General features: G+C 36.6%; 1 protein-coding gene across 18 annotated transcripts in view; it reads right to left on the bottom strand.

The window, feature by feature from the left end:
- Positions 1-19,943, bottom strand: part of DMD (dystrophin) — a 2,551,447-nt gene that overhangs the window by 807,151 nt on the left and 1,724,353 nt on the right. The gene's annotated exons all lie outside the window — the stretch shown is intronic.

The raw sequence follows: 19,943 nt of genomic DNA, 5'->3' as shown, positions 1-19,943 counted from the left end.
ATTTCAAATGTAGGAATGAACCATATGTTAATGAGTTACTGGGAAATGATGGCTACTTTTCAAGCTTCCATTTCAGAAATAAGAGATCAAATACACAATTGGATGAAATGATAAAATCATTAGGGTTTCATGCACACTCTCACATTCCTAAAATTCATTCTCAAATTTTAAGTAGAACAATGATAAAGATGAACAATGTTGTCAATCATACAGTTTTATTTCAGCATTTTGCATTTGAAGCAGATATCTTTGTGTTGTTGCTATTTCAAATGGTCCTTTTAAAAATTCTCCACAGCTTCATGGAGCCATGAGTGTCAAAGCTGTTAAGACTGCTTTTAGGTAAAAGGTTGCCTCAGAGTCATGAAAAATTTTAAACTCCGTTCTTTGGGGGGGTATTCTCATCTGTTTTCTATATTTTACATGTTAAAGTAGAAGCATGGTTTATTTTGAACTGTTTATTTAAGCACATATAAAAGATAGGCCCTGAGAGAGGATGGAAGGAAAGTGGAAAATTGCCAACCTTGCTCGCCTCAAAAAGTAAGAACATAATTGTAAGCAAAAGAGGAAGAGAGAGAGGTTTCAGGTAAAAGAGAACGGCAATTATGGAGCGAGAGAAGGGAGAAAAGGAACAAGAGAGGGAGGTAATGTAAAAATAGTGAAGGAGATTAACAGGTTTTGAGATGAGATGGAAGAGTGAGGAAGAAGTAAAGAATAAATTACAATATGGAAATTGAGGTGTATGTGCTCCTTTATGACATGGAGGTAATGAAAACAAGTTGGAATTAAATTCCAAAATGTACAATTTAGAAGTGAAAATCAATAGTTCTATGCCTTTCCCCTTTAAGGGATGAGTTTGAGCTGTTAAAATGCATGAAAAATCATAAGATGAATCTTAAAATGGTACATAAGATCTTAACTTTCTGAAACTAAACCTATGCTTTTTTTCACAGTCTAAACGCCATTCTATAAAACACCATCCAAGATTTTTTTTTTTTTTTTTTTTTTTTTTTTTTTTTTTTTTTTTTTTTTTTTTTTTTTTGTGATATGCGGGCCTCTCACTGTTTTGGCCTCTCCCGTTGCGAAGCACAGGCTCCGGACGCGCAGGCTCAGCGGCCATGGCTCACGGGCCCACCCGCTCCGCGGCATGTGGGATCTTCCCGGACCAGGGCACGAACCCGTGTGCCCTGCATCGGCAGGCGGATTCTCAACCACTGCGCCACCAGGGAAGCCCCATCCAAGATTTATATCAGGTCTTATCGATGGTTCTAAATGAATTTTCTGAAAAAGTTACTGTTCTTTCTGATTTTTTTCATCATCAAATTGTGTACTTCCATCTAAGACAGATATTGAGAAATTTCATCTCTCTAGAAAGTTTTGAAAGTGGAAGAGTAGAATTCTCTTAAAACACCAGGAATGATGCAGCCCTTGGTAACTGAGTAGAAATATGTGATACATTTAATTTCAAATTGTATTTAAAGACTATATCCATTCTATCATTGTTTTGACATCATGATAATATTGAATAAACACATTCTTATTCAAATTTAGTAAAACATTACAGCGAACTTCTCTAGAGGTCTCCGTGAGTAATGTCGGTTGTCTATTCTCCACGCACATAATTAATTGGAATTCCTTCACTAAGCAGCTCTACTGCTTGCAGTAAAATCAAGCAATCCTCCCCTGCCAACCCCGATCTCACATTTTACCTTATGTTCATTTCTACTTCTGTTTATCATCTCAATTTCAGGCCCATATCTTAAACTGAGACCTTCTAAAACAGGGCATTGACTCTGAATTCCATTTCTTTCTCTGGTTGTGGCCATATTTTATTTGAGAACTCAGAATGCAAGAGATACAGAAACAAAAAAATTCAGGGGAGAATTAACATCCTTTCATCCTAACATAACATAAAGGTGAAAAGCAATGATATACAATTCTGATTCAACTGATATCCAGGGCCACCTCCTAAAAATTTGCATACAAAAGGCATTTATTTTAATTTGGGTCTCCCCAAAGGTAGACCCTATAGCAAGAAACTGAACTCAAGTAATTTTGGGATGTGGTCCCAGGACACACCAGTGGAGTGTGGCAAAGTGAAAAAAGGAAAACTGCCAATAAAGGGTGTATTATCAAGCAAGTCAACAGTGTGGGCACCTGAAGCTTAATATTACCTGGGAGCTCTGGGAGAAGATGCAGGAAGTAAACCTTGGATTTATCATATCTGAAGGGCAAGGAGGATGGGAGGTTTATCCACCAACTGCTGCCTTAAAGGGCCTTACGTCCCTTACTTTTCTGCCCTGCTCCAAGAACAAGCAAAGAAAGCCCCAAGCAAAAACAAGCAAGTTCTGGTAATTGGAAATCAGCAACATGTTTAGGAATAATACGTACTGATGGAATATGTTTGGGTCGGGGGGAGTTATCACAAAATACATTTTTTTGTTTAAATGATGTCTACAACCTGCCTATATTTGGAAAGCATCGATACAATGTTGTAATCACTACTCAGTTCCACTAATTGGTCAAAATATCAGGTCCAAAAAATGTTACGGATATTAGTTGGTTATCTTTTTTTCAATCCATCCATCCATCCATTCATCCAACCATCCATCCATCTACCTCTCTCCCTTCCTTCCTTTTTTTTTCCTTTGGGGAATTTTCTACCTATCTCCCTACCTTCATTGTGCTGCAGCTGCATGTGACCTAATTCAGGCCAACGAGTTTCAAGGAGATTGTTCTAGGATGCTTTAGGAAAGAATGACCCTGAAGAGAAGATTTTTTGTGAAAGTTGGGCCCTGTAACTGTTGCAGGCGACTTGTACCACCATAAGGGTAGCCAGATGAAGCTGACAGGTTGACACAGAAAGGAAGAACCCATAAAATGGTGAAAAAATGAAACCAGAACCCTGATGATATTTATTATTTAAATCACTTAGATACAGGTTTTTCCCTCACTTGCAGCATTAAGAGTTCTAACCAACGTATCCATTGAATCAGTTACCTATGAGTGTATTAGGACTAATCCTCCATCAAGGGTCACAGAAGGTGAAAATTCATGCTACTTTAACTAATTTTATCATCTTACTCATACCATAAAATCTCTTGGTCAATGTTAGCAAATAATACTTCTCTGTCACTTTCCTAATACCTATAAGCCATATTTTGTATTCCCATAATGCAAAATAATGTGATCTAGTAATAGTTCAATCATTATGTTCTGAAAGAAAGAGATTTTTAAATTTGCAGTTTTGGATTAGAGCTGTACAACAGCCCAAGTGTTTACTATTTTGAGAGGATGCTGCTGAAAGAAAAGGTTAACCTAATAGTATCTGCTGTGCCCACACTGGCAAATGGAAGGAAATCACACAGATGGTGGCATTTGCCTGAGAGTTTAGTGCCAGGGGTGTCCTCTCAAAGGCACATAAATTAGGATGGGATTTCTATTTTTTCCTAAAGACATGGATGCACATGTGTTGGAAAAATTTATTTTTCTACTCACACAATAAAAATCACCACCACCACCATATCAATAATCATCAATAAATTTAATAGTGAATATTTATTGATCCTTTAGTATGTGCCAGGTTTGCAAGAAATTCAGCCTTGTTCTAGACTGCCACTGGGTAGTCCTAGGTCATTCTTCTTCTAACAAAGCAAAATACTTCTAATAGTACTGAATATCTAACACACAGTAAACTATCAATAAATGTTATCTATCATTCCTAACAGTGCCAAAACTCTTCAATTCTCTTAGGCAGTGAGAAAGACTGCAAAACAGCATTAAATTAAGTTCCTTTCTGGACAGTCTAGTGCAGACTGGTATGGAAATTGTATAAATGTATGGATGTATAAAGAAATAAAGGAATGATACAAACTGAATGCCCTACATACATGAGACAGAAAGTGATGAAAGCAGCAAGAGAAATACTGCTGGGAGTTTGAGGGTAACAGGAAGACAAGATAGATCTTGTTGGGCTTCATGAGGGTATAAAGAAGTGGTCAGACTTGGAGATTTGTGATGTAAGAGAGAAAGAAAGAAGGTAGACTTTTTAGGTGGACCAGGCAGAGTAGGACAGGCAGAGGACAAAAGGGAGGAACATTGGCCAGTCTCACCGGGATGGCAGACTGAGTGAGAAAGACCAATGGGAGAAAATATCAGAAGATAGCCAGAGGTGGATTACAGAGGGGCTGGACTACAGGAGAAATTTACCAAGGAACTTTTGCCCTTGCTGAACCCTCAGCACCCGCACCCGCCCCCCCCACCCACATAGGATAAGGCTTGTTTGCCTAGGATTTTGTGACTAGTAGGGGCTTTTGTCAGAATCAACCAAACATTACATAACAGTGTATTGGTGGTTTCACAACACAGCTATCATTCATACTACTGGCACATCTGAAGGGCTTGAAGGGAAGGCAGAATAAGGTGGAAGTTTATCGTCTGTTACTATTTTACGGCTTTGTCACTCTGGAAAAATTTTATTTATCTCTGTAGGAATGATACTAAAAAATAACAATGGCTAATATTTATTGGTATCTCCCTCTGTACCAGGCACAGCTCTAAGCTTGTGTGTGTCATATCTCTCATTTAGTCCATTTTTGTAATGTCATTTTTGTCCCTATATTCAGAAGAGGAAACCAAGACACAGACAGACCATACAGCTAGTAAGGAATGTGTGGTAGGCTGTTAATGGGCAGCCCTAGTGAATCATGCCTCCCAGAATTCAGGTTTATGCATAGATCGCTCTCATTTCCACTGAGCTTAGCCATGTCTTAGCTTTGGCCAATGGGATACTAACAAGTGTGGTACAAATCGAAGCTTGAAAAGTGCTTGAACATTAGTGTTCTTTTGGACCTCTTCTCCATGGAACTCAAACACCAAGCTGTGAGGAAGCCCAACGAGCCACATGGAGAAGACCAAACAGAAACAAATGGACGCTCCTGGCCAACAGCCCCAGCTGAGTTCCCAGCAGGCAGCCAGCACCAACTGCCACTCATGTGAGTGAGGTCATTTTGGATTTTCCAGGTTTCTCAGTGCCTTGGTTGACACCACTTAAAGCAGAAGAATATTGTGGTCAACTCTCAGAATCATGAGATTTAATAAAATTTTGTTGTTTTAAGCCACTTTTAGGGTAGTTTGTTGTATAGCCTGTGTAACTAGAACACAGTGAAACCAAAATTTGAATCAAGCAAGCTAGTAACGTGTAGAACTATGCAGAAATAAGTCAAATATTCAGAGCCAAGCAGAATTCCACTTTTAAAAATTCCTTGAAAAAAAAATTCCTTGAAATAAACATTCTGCATTGCCTATGTCAGACTATGTGACGACTATTGGTCTTACTTATCTCATCACATCTCTCTTCCCTCTTCCGGCTCTTATGTAAATATACACAAAATCCTTTCTGGTGACATTATCTTTGCTCTCAGGAACAAAGGGTGACCTTATTACATTTCCAGATATCATCACTACTCTTTTCACATTTTAATTAGCACCAATTGTAGGAAAGTCATTATGTAAATCATTAGTGGTGGTAGTGGCCTCTCTGTCTCCTCCAGGATTAATGTAATGACTCTGGGTCCCAGTGAAGGATAAGTCAATGACAAGGTCAGCATCCAGGTCAGAGGTAGAATTAGAGAAAGGAAATATAAACTTCTTGTGCATCCAAGGAGAGGCTGCCCTTAACCCTGCAGAGTTTGGGTAAAAGTATCCAGAACAAGGGAACTCAACGGAGTATTTTTCTTTTTTTTTTCCAAACCAAATCATAGTATCTATTATGTATTTCTCTAATTGTTATCCAAAACAACCATTCCTTCTTCCTCTGGACCGTGTCAGGCCTTGCCCTGTGTTATACGTTCTCACACTGTCACCACAGCTTGAACTAAGCAGTTATTACTTAGACGGTGGGGTTGTGCAGGAAACAATCTTATTCTTTCCATCTCTGCCTTCAAAGAAGTTCCATTAAATCATTCTTCCTAGCTTCCATCTGAAATCTCAGTCTGCAGTGAGGGGAATGGGGGGGGGATGGGAATGCACAGGATTCACAATGTAAGTCTCACAGAGGTCGCCCAGTACTTATTATCTTGGGGATTATTCTTGCTGCACCATTAAGATTTGGTTGTGAGGGCAGATAGCATGACGTTCACTTTATAGGTCCCTGTACCATGAGGAGCCACATGTGAATATGATGCAGATATCATAAAACGCAGAGGCAAGGGACTTTGAGCTGGATTTAGTACGTGCACAGGACTATGGGTGGTCTGTCCTGGGGAGGCAGGGAGTGTGTACTAATGATAGGAAAGAAAGTGCATGGATATTTGGGTGATCGTTGTGGAGATTTTGAAATGTAGCAATGTACTGAGGATGGCACAGCTATTTTGGTACCCTGGGTTCCTTGAATAATTTTTAGAGCAGAGACTATGTAGCCAGGCTGGGTTTTATTTGTGAAAAAGAAACAAATGTCTATATTGCTTGAGACATTGAATTTTGGAGTCTCTTTATTATAGAAGTTCAGCCTACAACCTAACAGATCTAAAAAGACAATAACAACTGCATTCATAATTATATAATTCGTCTCAATGTTTGTCTCCTCTCACCAAATGTAAGATCCATAAACACAAGTGTCTATTTTGTTCATAACTCATCCTTCTCTGCCAGCATGATACTTACCACATTGCAGACACTTAATAAATATTGAATGTATTAATAAATGATTGTTGCTACCCTCCTAGGACGTGGCATAAAGTATCCTTGAAAATCTTTGTGACCCTCAAGACTACCAGCTTTTGAGAGTGTTGACCCTGAACGAAGATTATATGAGAGTCAGAATTAGTTGATTAGAAGCCTGAATACATAGGAATCTATCCTAATTGAATATCTTTCTTTTGAGATGAGTAAGAAACCTGACAGATTAAAGGCAATGGTCAGCCTATTGCATTGATGACCTTCCTATATGCACATCTCTTTGCAAGATTACTTTCTTTTTTTGCGGTACGCGGGCCTCTCACTGCTGTGGCCTCTCCCGTCGCGGAGCACAGGCTCCGGACGCGCAGGCTCAGCGGCCATGGCTCACGGGCCCAGCCGCTCCGCAGCATGCAGGATCCTCCCGGACCGGGGCACGAACCCGCGTCCTCTGCATCGGCAGGCGGACTCTCAACCGCTGCGCCACCAGGGAAGCCCTGCAAGATGACTTTTAAAGTTCTTACCATCAAGAAGTACAGCTCATTTTCCTAATCCTTGAATCTGGACTCTGGCCTTGTGTCTTGCTTGGTTAACAGACTGTGTTAGAAATGACAGCAAGTCAGTCCCGAGCCCAGGCCTCAAGAGAACGTGTTTGCTTCTATTTTCTCTATTAGAATCCTATTTTCTGCGTGAGAACAAGTCCAAGCTAGCTTGCTGGAGGATGAGAGACTAAATGGAGCAGTGGTGAATCCTAGATAAGCAAGCCCCCAGCAACCCATCAGCTTACTGAAAATGCATGAGTGAGCCCTTGTGAGATCATCTGAGCTTTGGCTTTATCAGCCCAGTTGATCCACAGACCGTGTGCAATTATAAATGGTTATCATTTTAAGTCAGTTAGTTTTATGGGGTTTGTTACATAACACTTTTGTAGCACTGGATAACTGATATCTAGGGGAAGGCCAGAAATGGGAGTAAGGCTTGGTTAAGAGTTCTTAAATAATACCAGAGTCCCAAATCTTAAAAGAAATGCTAATTTTGAAAGTGTAACTGAAGGCAGGCTCAATGCTTTGCAAAGACACCTGTACAACAATTCATAGCAAACTAATGGAGGTAACCAGTGGAGAAGGGATTTTAAGAACATTATTAGAAGATTTAATAGTAGCTATGTACTCTTTATCAGCCACTGCCTGAGGCAATGAAGAAGGGGGAAAAATACCTTGACTTTCCTCCTCCCTCTGTTCTCCAGTCTCCTGCCAATGCCTCCAATTGGCTACATCTGCCCAGAAGCTGGTGAGCAAGGAATAAACTGGGGAATAAGGTGGGCCAAGGTCAGACTCTTGCAATATACAACATAGAAGAAGGACCTGGAATGGATGTGAGAGCACAAGGTATACGAGGAGGGCATATCTGGGTTATGAATCCCCAAAGGGCTATGCCTCAGAGGTATAAACAAGTTGAATGTGCTCACGTGTTCTGTCAAAGGTGAATGTTTGTCCTCGGGGTTGGATGGATGTGCTTCACACTGACCAAGAGACAAATGATTTTAGAAAAAGCCTCACCACTCTCTCAGAATACACTGCCTGAATCTTCCAATGAATGGGACTTGTGGCCAACTCACGCACAGATTCTTAACAGCCATCTTTTATATCCTTACTATGTAAAGGGTAGACCAAGGCCTAGAGCATTGGCATCACCTGGAAGCCGGAGGGGTCTACAGAATCTCAAATCCTACACAAGATCCACTGAATGAGAAACCTCATTTTAACAAAATCCCTAAGGGATTCATATATGTGTTAAGGTTTGAGAAATGCTGCTCTACATGATGGCACACAGACCGTCTCTTCCTTACCAGTGGTATTACAATTTTATGATACCCATCCTGTAATAATAACCATAATTGAAAACACAACAGAGCATTATAATATATATTGTGCCCTTACTTCCTCTGGACCTGGGGATGAGCAAACAAGCCTCACAGGGTATTGCCATTGTAAACATGAGGAAAGAGAGGTGAAAATTTTAACTATGCAGCCCATAGTTAGGAGCTAGTGAGAGGTGAATATGCTTTGGGATTAAATTATTAACTCCAAGTTTAGTGATCTTTGCAGTACTGAGTTGAGGTTGGAGGAGGGCGGAAAGATGTAGCAGGGACAGTCATTAAACAAACCATTACAGAATTGGAGGTCATGTCCAGAAGTAAGCACATAAGAACTCAGTGAGAAATTGGAAAGCAGTATCTTAAGAAAACTGATTCTTCATTCAAAGTAGAAGTGATTATTTAATCATGTTGTATTCTAGTTTCAGGATAAACCATTGAAGAGGTTAATGTCAACATCTTCCTTAATTATTTTAGTACTTAAAAATTGTTTTTATCCGCTCTCAAGCCCTATAAAATCTTGACCATCAAGTGTCTTTTCTATCAGTTTTCTAGTTTCCTGGGTTATCTTATATTTGTCACCAATGCATGAGTATCTATATAGCACCTGAACACTAATTTTTCTCTCTCCCTTCACCAGCATCAATCAATTATTCTAGCAGAAAGATGCAAATCACTGATATAAACAAAACAATAAGGCAGCTTCAAGGAGATAACCGTATTGGTATAGGATTTCTAATAACCGCAAAAACAACAAAAGCAATCTTCACGACGGTCATTTTACAGAATTTCATTATTTTATAAATGTCTAAATGAGTCCAAGAATTATTGCCCTGTTCAAAATTGTTGATGTCACCCACATCATGAACAGGCAGAATGTGTCAACTTCCCAGGAAATTTATTTTTAGACTGCCTTTAAGGTATAATCATCAGTCACAGGTTGCCTATAGATCACAACTATCAGGACAAATGGAATTTTTGTGAAATATCCTTGCAATGACTTTGGTTTCTGGCCCATTTCCTGGTCCATCTCTTTTCACCCACACTTGGCCACCTGTGCCAAAGATGGTGCGTACTTTTCCCAGTGGTAACTGAAAATGTTCACAAATTATAACTGCACCATTCAGTTCAAATACTTTTACTTTTCAGCAAAACAGATTGATTTTCTCCAGCAACAAACAATGAAATGGTCTCTTTGATGTCTTGTAATTAGTTCTAATATTAGTAAATAAATTAAAAGGCAGCAAAACAAAATATGTCCATCAGGCCTTTATCAGTTCCTTCACAACCCATACAGTGGCCTTGCCCTGAACTATAAGGTGGATAAATGAGTGGAAGGCTGATTTTGACATCCAGCTTACTCTCAGATAATCTACCTCATCCTTCTCAGCTGACATGAGACAGAAATAACACCAAAGGGTGATAAACTCTTTCCTGCAGACCTGGGGTTCCATGATTCGCTGGCCCCAGGCCTAATCTATCAATCCATTTTCTACACAATAAAAGGTAAGAAACCCATTACAGATCTGTTATAAGCCCTGGCAGGTGGTCTACAACAAAAATGGAATACATCAACCAATCCAGCATACAGTGTCTCTTTTCTAGGGATTGAAGCACTAGGGGTCAGCTGACATGTATAATGTAGTCAGGATTTAGTATTAAATTCTTTTAGGTATATAAAAAAACTCACACATCTTACAGTATAAGTATAAAGATACGACAGAAAAGTTCATTTCTGGTATGACTGACCTTTTATAAAAATAGCACTGTTATTTTATTTTTGCATTACTTACTGGCTTTGCACGTGATGCAATAAATGAAACTGGGTTAGAATTTACCATCTTGTGCTCTTAAATACATCTTTAATTTTCATTTGTTATTCAACCTCAGTTTAAGGAGTTGGCATATGAAAACCTCCATTTAATGCCATTTCAAGATCATTAAATTATTAGAAAGAAAGGCGACCCCTTTAGTGTCAGGGTTGACACTATATAATCTAGTCATCTCAAAGCAAAGGCATTGTAGAAACAAGAGGAGCAACTTTTTATACTAGCAAAATCTCTTTTTATCATATCATTTCTTCTCCTTTCGAATAGTCATTGCTATAGGGCAAACATCTTTGTGCTAATAAAGGACTTACTTCAAAAATGTCACACTGAAGGTCAGAGTTATGAAATTTTTTCCTTTGTTTTAAATCATCATTATACTTCTTTCACTTTAAATTCATTGTGAACAGGGGAGAAAAGTTTGCCAAGAATAGTCACATCTGGTTTTCATCTGAAATTAGTTTACCTTTTTAATAAAGTCTGGTCCACAGCATATTTCAATGACAAGTTTACATATTCCATGCACACTCTCTATACGTGTAGAGTGGAAAAGTAAAGTTTTAATATGGAAATGAGGTGCTGCACAAGTATCAGTGCTTTACAATGCATGCTGGATTTTTCTTTGTTCTTATCTTTAAAAATAGCACTGCATTGAAATGAATACATTATCTAGAATTAGGTTGAAGTTTCCTGATAGAACGTTATCTGGCTCCAATGAAACTTTCTACAAATGCTTTCTCATCACTCACTTCACCAAAATGGAGGAAACCAAGATACGGAATGAAGGGAGGGAAGCGGGCAGAGAAGCAGTGTGAAGGCTCAATTACACTTTGTCTGGATTTCTGAGTTAAAGTCAGGTGAGTAGATTACAAAGATGATCAGGGTTCAAAAAAGTCATCTTAAATTATGCTCATACTTAAAGCGTGAAAATGTTGGTGCCTGAAAACAATAAACAATGGTGGACTACTTGGACTTACTTCATGGCTGATGTGACGAGAAAAAACCCCATCATTTTTCAGTACTTTTAAACTGAACTGCTAGCCAGTCTTAGATAATGAGAATAATGAGATCAGTGGAAAGGGAGACCACAGGCTATAAACTCTGTGCCTTCCATTACGGTTCTTTCTTAGTTTTGGTGCTGCTATCTCTCCTCTGGTCCAGTTTTTGGATTCATAATGGTGGCACATATTTTAGCTTTCTCCTTAAGAGCCATATTTATAACTGCTTGAATAAGATGGTGAATAGTATTCAGCCTTAAAAAAGAAGGAAATCCCTCCCACATACAAGAATGTGGATCTTCCTAGAGGACATTATGTTTAGCAAAAAGAACAAAAAACCAAAAAAACCCCCAAAACCCCAAAATACCCCAACAACAAGAAACAGTCACAGAAGGACAAATACTGCATGATTCCACTTAAATGAGGTATCTAAAATAGTCAAAGTCATAGAAACAGAGAGTAGAATGATGGTTACCAGGGGCAAGAGAGGGAGGGAAGGACATGGAAATTGTTTAATGGATGTAGTTTCAGTTATGCAAGATGAAAAGCTTCTGGAGATCTGCTATAAAATATAGTGCCTAGAGTTAACAATACTGTATTGTACTCTTAAAAATGTGTTAAGATGTTAGACCTCATGTTAAGTCCTCTTACCACACTTGAAAAAAAGGTGACTCAGCAAGAGTTTCGTGCTTGGTCTTTGTGTTTTTCTATTCTAACATTACACCTAATTTTTAAACTAAAGTTAACAGTTTTGACCAACTACAATGCACCAGATACTGTGTTACGCATTTCCCATGCACTATCTCATTGAATTTTCACCACAACCTGGAAAGTATGTTACATGATTACCTGAATTTTGCAGATGTTATAACTGAAGGGTAGAATCTATAATCCATAAACCTCACTATTAAGCACCACGATAAACTGCCTCCTCACAACTCCTCTTTACTTTGTTTGTAAAATGTCTGATCCATATTCTTGGCATTGTCTGAAACTTCAATCATTTGGAAAGTTAAAAACTACACATTATTATAAACTTATTAAATTGTGATTAATTTGGTAGTAATGGCAAACAGGTTTCTTGGACAGGCCAAACATCTCAACTTACAGAAGTGTCAAGAGAACATTAGCACTGATGGTAATAATACTTATTGAGTACTGGGCCAGGCCCACCTTTAAGAGCCTGATGTTTGTTCTCATAACTGGGGTAAACCTTATATATTTTTTCACTCTTCCAAAGTGGGAGCTCATGCATGACAGTGAAAGAGGGAGCTATTGAAAATTGTGATGGGACAGCAGGCAAAACCATGACTCATGACAAACAACCTAGTAAGGACCCGTATCTTAGTGTCAACTTATAGGAAGCAAAGTCAAAGATGCTTATGTTATAAACTTTTAATTACGACTCTGCCACTCAACTCTCAGCTTCAAACTATTTAGCAACTACAAATTAGAGATTTGAGTAGTTAAAATGCCAAGCCCTATGTAATTCTGAATGTCTGTTAAATAAGGCAAGGGTGGGAACTGATTCTGATATCCTTAGGAGAGCATGTGGCATACAGTGGTCACTCATTAGATGTCTGTTGAATGAATGATTTAAATGAATGAATAAATGTTACGATGTAATTATTAACTATATAAAAGAAACTTCCAAGATGATGGACTTTCAAGAATTATCAGGCTATGTATCTTAATAGCAAATAGGTAAATACCAGGTTTTTGTATTTCTTGCAAAGATTCTTTTCTGTAGTTAACAAAAGTAGTTCACACATTAAGGGAAGGATTGAATGGTCACTACTAGAACAATCTATTAATCATGGCCTTTGCTAGGAAAATAATCGGAGCAAATGTTCATTTCCGAGCAAGGAATGGAAATGCTGAGCTTTAGCTTGATTTCACTTTCTCTTTTTTAGTCTCCAGATTTATAGCAATGGCAAATAACAGCTGGCATCACATGACAAACATACCTGGAAAAAGACCAAACATTTATTTACCTGACACAAATAAAAACAACAAATCTAAAATGTTTGCTGCTTAGATGGATACTAAGAAGTAACACAATTAGGGGTTAATACAAAATGAACCAGATTTCTGGAAATTTAGATACAGTCATTTGTATATTGTAGATCTTCTGGCCTATGAGTTTCACCATATGTATTTTTACTTTCATAATATTTATTTTGTGATTTAGTGTGAAAACAATCCTTGTACTATTATCAATATTACAAAAGTTATTCCTATATTAAAGTTTGCTACATATATTAATTTTTAAACCTTATTTATGTCTAGGTAAAGTGGACCATATTTCTTTGTTAAGGTGCACTTAACTGAAATTTGCCTTGCAGCAAAATTTCATTTTTGTGTTCGTAAAATATTTTAAGTCTTTATATGCACTATTTAATAATGCCTAGGCCTTAACAAATTAAAATAGTAATTTACTATTTACAAATAAATGGCAAAAGTTTAAACATATTCAATAAAATGAAATTTATTTATTGTGACTAATAGGAATGTATAATATATACTACCTGTTAAGTTATTTAACATCAAAAAGAGTAGACACATAACTAATTCTGAAACATAAACATGTGCTCCTGTGTTCCACAATTACAAATGTTCCACAGTAAAGAAGGTTCTGGAAAATAATTTGAAAAATAGCATCCAGTTTTCCAAAAAGGGTAAAAAGCAAAGCAAAAACACTCATATGGTTTCTTTAAATGAAAAGAAATCTCAATTTTTTCCTTCAAATGAGCAATGGAATGACATGGGGAACCATGGTTTTTCTTTCTTTCTACCATATTATCCACAGAAAAACTACTTGAGCTTCACCGAAAAGTTAAAAAAAAAACATTTAATTTGGAATAACCTTTACATTTAAATAATGTGTTCTCAAATAAGTCACATAACCTTTCTAGGACTCAGTGTTCTAATCTAGAACATGTGAAAGTAACTGGGTTTCGTTAGGCTCCTTCCATCTGAATAATCCTATGAGTCTACAAAATAAATGTTCCATCTTTCCACCTTTTCAACCAAGTATAGGAAGCTTATAAGATGATTCAAAAATTAAGGCTGATAAAACATATTTTGGTTCTAAATAATGGGTAGTTGAAAAAATACCTACACATAACACACCAAAAGAACAATGAAGAAAGGGGACACAAAGTGACAAGGACAGGAGAAGATGAAAGAAGCATTAAAAGGTAGAGTCAAAGAAAGAGAGAGTAGGAGAGAATGTGTTGCATACACTACCCAGGCAGAAAAAAACCTGACATATATGAATTTAGGAAAGTAGATTCATGGTAGACAATAGAAAGATATAAATTCATAGGCAAAGACATATGTAACAGAGAAAAAAGGAAGAGGGTAATAGTGATGGGGAGAGGTTGGAAGGGAGGGAGAACCCCTTACACACACGCATACACACACACAAAGTTCAGAGAACATGCAAAGAAATATGATGAGTGATAAATATTGAAATCAACACAGAATCAGACATGTGTATGAAGATCATGTGTGAGACACTTAGAGAAAAACACAGAGGCTAGCTTTAATAACATTCCCATTTTGTAGATCTTAAGGATGTTATTGTTAGACTGTAAAGCTCAAAATATGTATTAGGCAAAAATGAGGATATCACTTCATGATCCTTATCTGGAGGAAGCCACAATTTAAACCAAGACCTATATTCAGCTTCAAAGCAACATTTTCCATCTCTGCTATAAAAAGATGCTACCCAGGCCACGGCAAGTTAACACAGTTTTGCAACAAACCCATTATAGAGTCCACCACTCCCTTAAAGGAATAGCTATATTACCTCCCATCGCTGTTTTCTCTCTTCAGTAATAAAACATAAACGTGCCAAAGTAATTGGTAAGTTGACTAAATATACAGGGTACAACATATTAGAGTTAGCTGTGGAGAAAGGCACGTGCCACCAGATACTGTGATAGTAGGACAGTTTTAAAGATACTAACTGTTAAGGAATTGGCATGTTTGTACCCCAGCAACCATGACCTGCTAGTTACAATTATAACACTCACTCTACCCTTTAGATGAAGGAGTGTGCTGGAGAATACAGGGAAGGGGTCTCCATTATTTCTTCTCTCTTCTAATGACTGAGAATCTGAGGTTTAATGATGATCAAGACTGTCTCTTGATCATCTTGACCATCTTATTCTTTTTAAACTGTTGACTTGTGTAATGACATAAATCTGGCACTAATCATTCATTTTCTATTCTTAAATTTAAACCCAACAGGGATAGGGTGGCATAGGGATTGAGAAGGGACAAATAATTTTTAATATGACTAGTGAATAACATTCCAACTTCTATGACATGTGGTGGCAAAGATATAGTATGAAAATTATAATTTTGGGATAAGACAGATATTATGAGTGATATAGTAATGTAAGTCTACACAAGATGGTACTCATAGAATTAGTTTTAATTTTCCATCATAAAAAATTGACTTTTTATTCTGTTGCACAAAAGATAAAAGCTTGACTCACGTTTCACTATTCACAAAGCTGCTATTGTATGTTTTTGATAGTTCTCTCACATTTCCTACAATTATAATTTTTGTGTTCCTTTTTGTAATATCAAGATGTACTGAGATATTGTGGAATAATTTGGGGCATATTTCCTCCTTGTTCTCTTCCTATGAAGAATGATTTTATTTGTATTGTTATGTGGCTACAAAATTTAATTACTAGGAAAATACATTCCCCCTCCAGATGCAAGTGTCTATATGTTTACGTGGCTATTTTGAAATTATTAAAGGAAGAAACTTTATATTTTTCAGTAGGAAAAAAATGAACTTAAAAAATTTAAATAGTGTTGATAGATAAAAGTAAAAGATTTTTTCCCAAATACCTAGTTGCTTGAATTATAGAGATCAAAACACACCCTTTGAATTTAATGCCATATAATTGGTACTCAGTTCATAAATATTTTATCAGTCATGTAAAAGATCCGTTACAAGAACTTCAGCATCATCAATTAAAAAATATAATGAATATCCTGACACAATTCAAAATTAAGTCTCTATTATTTTATTCTCAAATCATCTACATACAGGAACTTCTCTCACTATAACTTGTTCACACCTCTCAATTTAGTTGAGTATTGATGAATAACAAGCAGTTCTTTAGAGGCAACTGTGCCATTTTTGAAAGAAGTCATTTTATATTACATGAAAATTATAGTTCTACAATATTTTCTTGGCATGGATTTTGCTCCTGGTTTAAAGGATTACAATTTGCTTTATATTTTGAATAGAACAAAGTTAACAGGTATTAAATATGCTCAATAAGGAAGTAGAACTGTAGTCAAAAGTGGATGAGAGGTTTCAAAACATCCTTGGAAGGTCAAAAGCACATATGGAGAAAGTACATATGAGGACATATAAAGTAAGAGAGAAGCAGCCTTAGGTACAGGGGAATCTGAACTTGGCAAAACCTGGAGAGCATTTGGATTAAAGATGTCATGGTATTTGGGAATAAGAAGCATGCAAAATTTGGGTACTGAAAGTTTGTAGATGAAAATTTGTGTCAATATCAAAACTACCACATAATGGATGGTCTTCCCTTAGCGCTTACCTACAGGCAAAAACAAACATAAATCAAAACAATAAGTGTAGTTCTTACCCAAAGAAACTGAACTTGGTGTCTGGAAGGAATCTCAGCAGTTGGTATGAATACCTCAGAATAAAGCCCACTGCATTATAGACTTTGAAGTTCTCTTTCAACGAGACTCAGCTCTCTACCTTAGCACATAGAGTAAAATATCCCAGTTAACAAGACCCATCCAGGTACTTAGAGCTTGCAGTCTTTCTATTTTCTCATTCTTAAATATAAATATATAAAGGATCATTAGCTGTATGAACAAAGTCTACAGCTCCAAAAGCGAAAAAAGCATGGAAATGGACAAATTCCTTGAAAGACACAACTTAAAAAAGCTGACACACAAAGAAATAAAAATCTAACCATCCCTGTATCTATTTAAAAAATGGATCAATTATCAAAAACTTTTGCACCAAAAAACCCCAGCAATAACAATAAAACAAAACAAAACATAATACCCCATGCACTGATGGCTTTACAACTGAATTCTTCCAAACATCTTAGGAAGAAATGATACCAGTCTTCACCAATTTATTTCAGAACAAAGAAAGAGAGCACCTCTCAACTTGTTTTATAAGACTAGTCTAACAATGCTATTAACACTCGAGAAGGATTCAAAAAAAATTACAGACCGTTTCCTGCCATGAACAAAGATAAAAATCATAAACAGCATATTAGAAAACTTAATCTAGCAATCTATAAAAAGTACAAGACATCATGACCAATAGAACTTATTTCTGGAATCCCAGGGTAGTTTCACATTCCAAAAACAATGGCTGTAGTTTATCACACTCAGAGGAGAAAAATCATAGAATCATTTTAATAAATGCAGAGAAAGTATATGAATACGTTCAATACATATTCATAATAAAAACTTGAGAAATGCAACAAGGAAAAAATCCTTAATCTGATTAAGAGGATCTATAAAATGTCCTACAAGAAACATCGTATTTAATGATCAATTACTGAAAGCTTTCCACCTGAAACAGGGAATGAACCAAGGCTACCCATTATCACCGCTTCTATTAAACACTGTTTTAGGGGTCCAAGTTTATGCAAAAACAATTAAAATCATAAGGATTGAAAAGAGAGAAACTTCCTCTATTTGATGACATGATTGTGTACATTAAAATAATCCAAAATGTTTTACAAACAATTAATATTTGTAAGTGAATTTGGCAAGGACACTGGATGTGTGCTTAATGTAAAAAAATCTATTTTTATATACCAGCAACAAAAAGAAAATAAAATATGAAATGAACCCCATTTATAAAAGGATCAAAATATCAAATATCTGGGATTAAATCTAATAAAACATGTGTAGGTCCTCTGGATTGGAAAACTGCAAAATATTTCTAAAAAGGCATTCAAGAAGACCTAAATAAATGAAGGGATGTAACATTTTCACGGATTAGATTACTCGATATTGTAAAAATGTTAATTGATCTATAAATTCAACACAATTCAAATCAATATCCGGGCAGGTTTTCATAAAAAATGACAAGTTGGTTCTAAAATTTATTTGGTAAACCAAAGAATCAAAAATAGCAAAAAACACTCTGGACTAAGAAGAATAAGGTTGGAGGATTTACACGACCAGATTCCCTTTTTTTTTTTTTTTTTTTTTGCGGTACGCGGGCCTCTCACTGCTGTGGTCTCTCCCGCCGCAGAGCACAGGCTCCAGACGCGCAGGCTCAGCGGCCATGGCTCACGGGCCCAGCCGCCCCGCGGCACGTGGGATCTTCCTGGACCCGGGCACGAACCCGCGTCCCCTGCATCGGCAGGCGGACTCTCAACCACTACGCCACCAGGGAAGCCCCCCAATTTTTTTTTATAAAACAAGTATGTTGGGTTTGTGTGTATGTGTATATATATATATATATATATATATATATATATACACACACACACACACACACACACACACATCTGCATGTATATATTATATGTATATATAGGTATATATATACATATATACATTGTATGTATACATGCATGTATATATACACATACATATGTGTATATATATTGAATATATACACACATACACAATATAATCTTGTTCAATCACAAAAAGGAATGAAGTTCTGACACCTGTTACAACATGGGTGAAGCTTTAAAACCTTACGCCAAGTAAAATAATCTAGACACAGAGGGACAAATATAGTGTGAGTCCACTTATATGAAATATCTAGAATAGGCAAATTCATAGAGACAGAAAGTAGATTAGAGGTTACTTTTTGTGGGTGTCGGGGGTGGGGATTTGGGGAGTTATTACTTAATGGTTACAGAATTTCTGTTTGAGGTAATGAAAATGTTTTAGCAATAGACAATGGTAATGGTTTCACATTGTGGATATAATAAATGACAGTGAATTATACACTTAAAATGGTTAAAATGACAGATTTTATATTATATATATATTAGCACAATTTAAAAAGTAAATATACCAAAACCATTGATTTGTACACTTTAAAATGGGTGACTTGTATGGTATATAAATTATATCTCAATAAAGCTGCTGAAAGATGATTGTTATAAAGCCAGTGTGGTACTAGTTGAAGGACAGTGATAATCAAATGGAAGAGAAGAGAGAATCCAGAACAGACTCATACATATATGTTCACTTGATTTATGATAAAATTGCCACAGCAGTACAGTGGGAAGAAGACTGCTTCTCGATAAATAGTGATGGATCAACTGATGTTGCTTTTCATTATAAATTCATATGCACGACTTGGTTTTAAAGAGTAAGTATGCATTACTTTGATAAGCATTTTAAAATACTAGATTTAAAAAGTATCCAAGTTAGAAAGATGAAGACTCACAAGTAAGTAAATAAATAGTAATAAATAAATAAAACACCTTTTGGAGAAGTTGATCATGTATTAATCACTGATTAAGTCTATATTATAGGTAAGGATAAGTAATTTTGATTTATGATACTTGT

This window comes from Kogia breviceps, chromosome X (assembly GCF_026419965.1).
Source record: "Kogia breviceps isolate mKogBre1 chromosome X, mKogBre1 haplotype 1, whole genome shotgun sequence".
NCBI classification, from domain to species: Eukaryota; Metazoa; Chordata; class Mammalia; order Artiodactyla; family Physeteridae; genus Kogia; species Kogia breviceps.
Note: the sequence above shows the minus strand (reverse complement) of the source record. Positions and strands in the feature narration are given on the sequence as shown.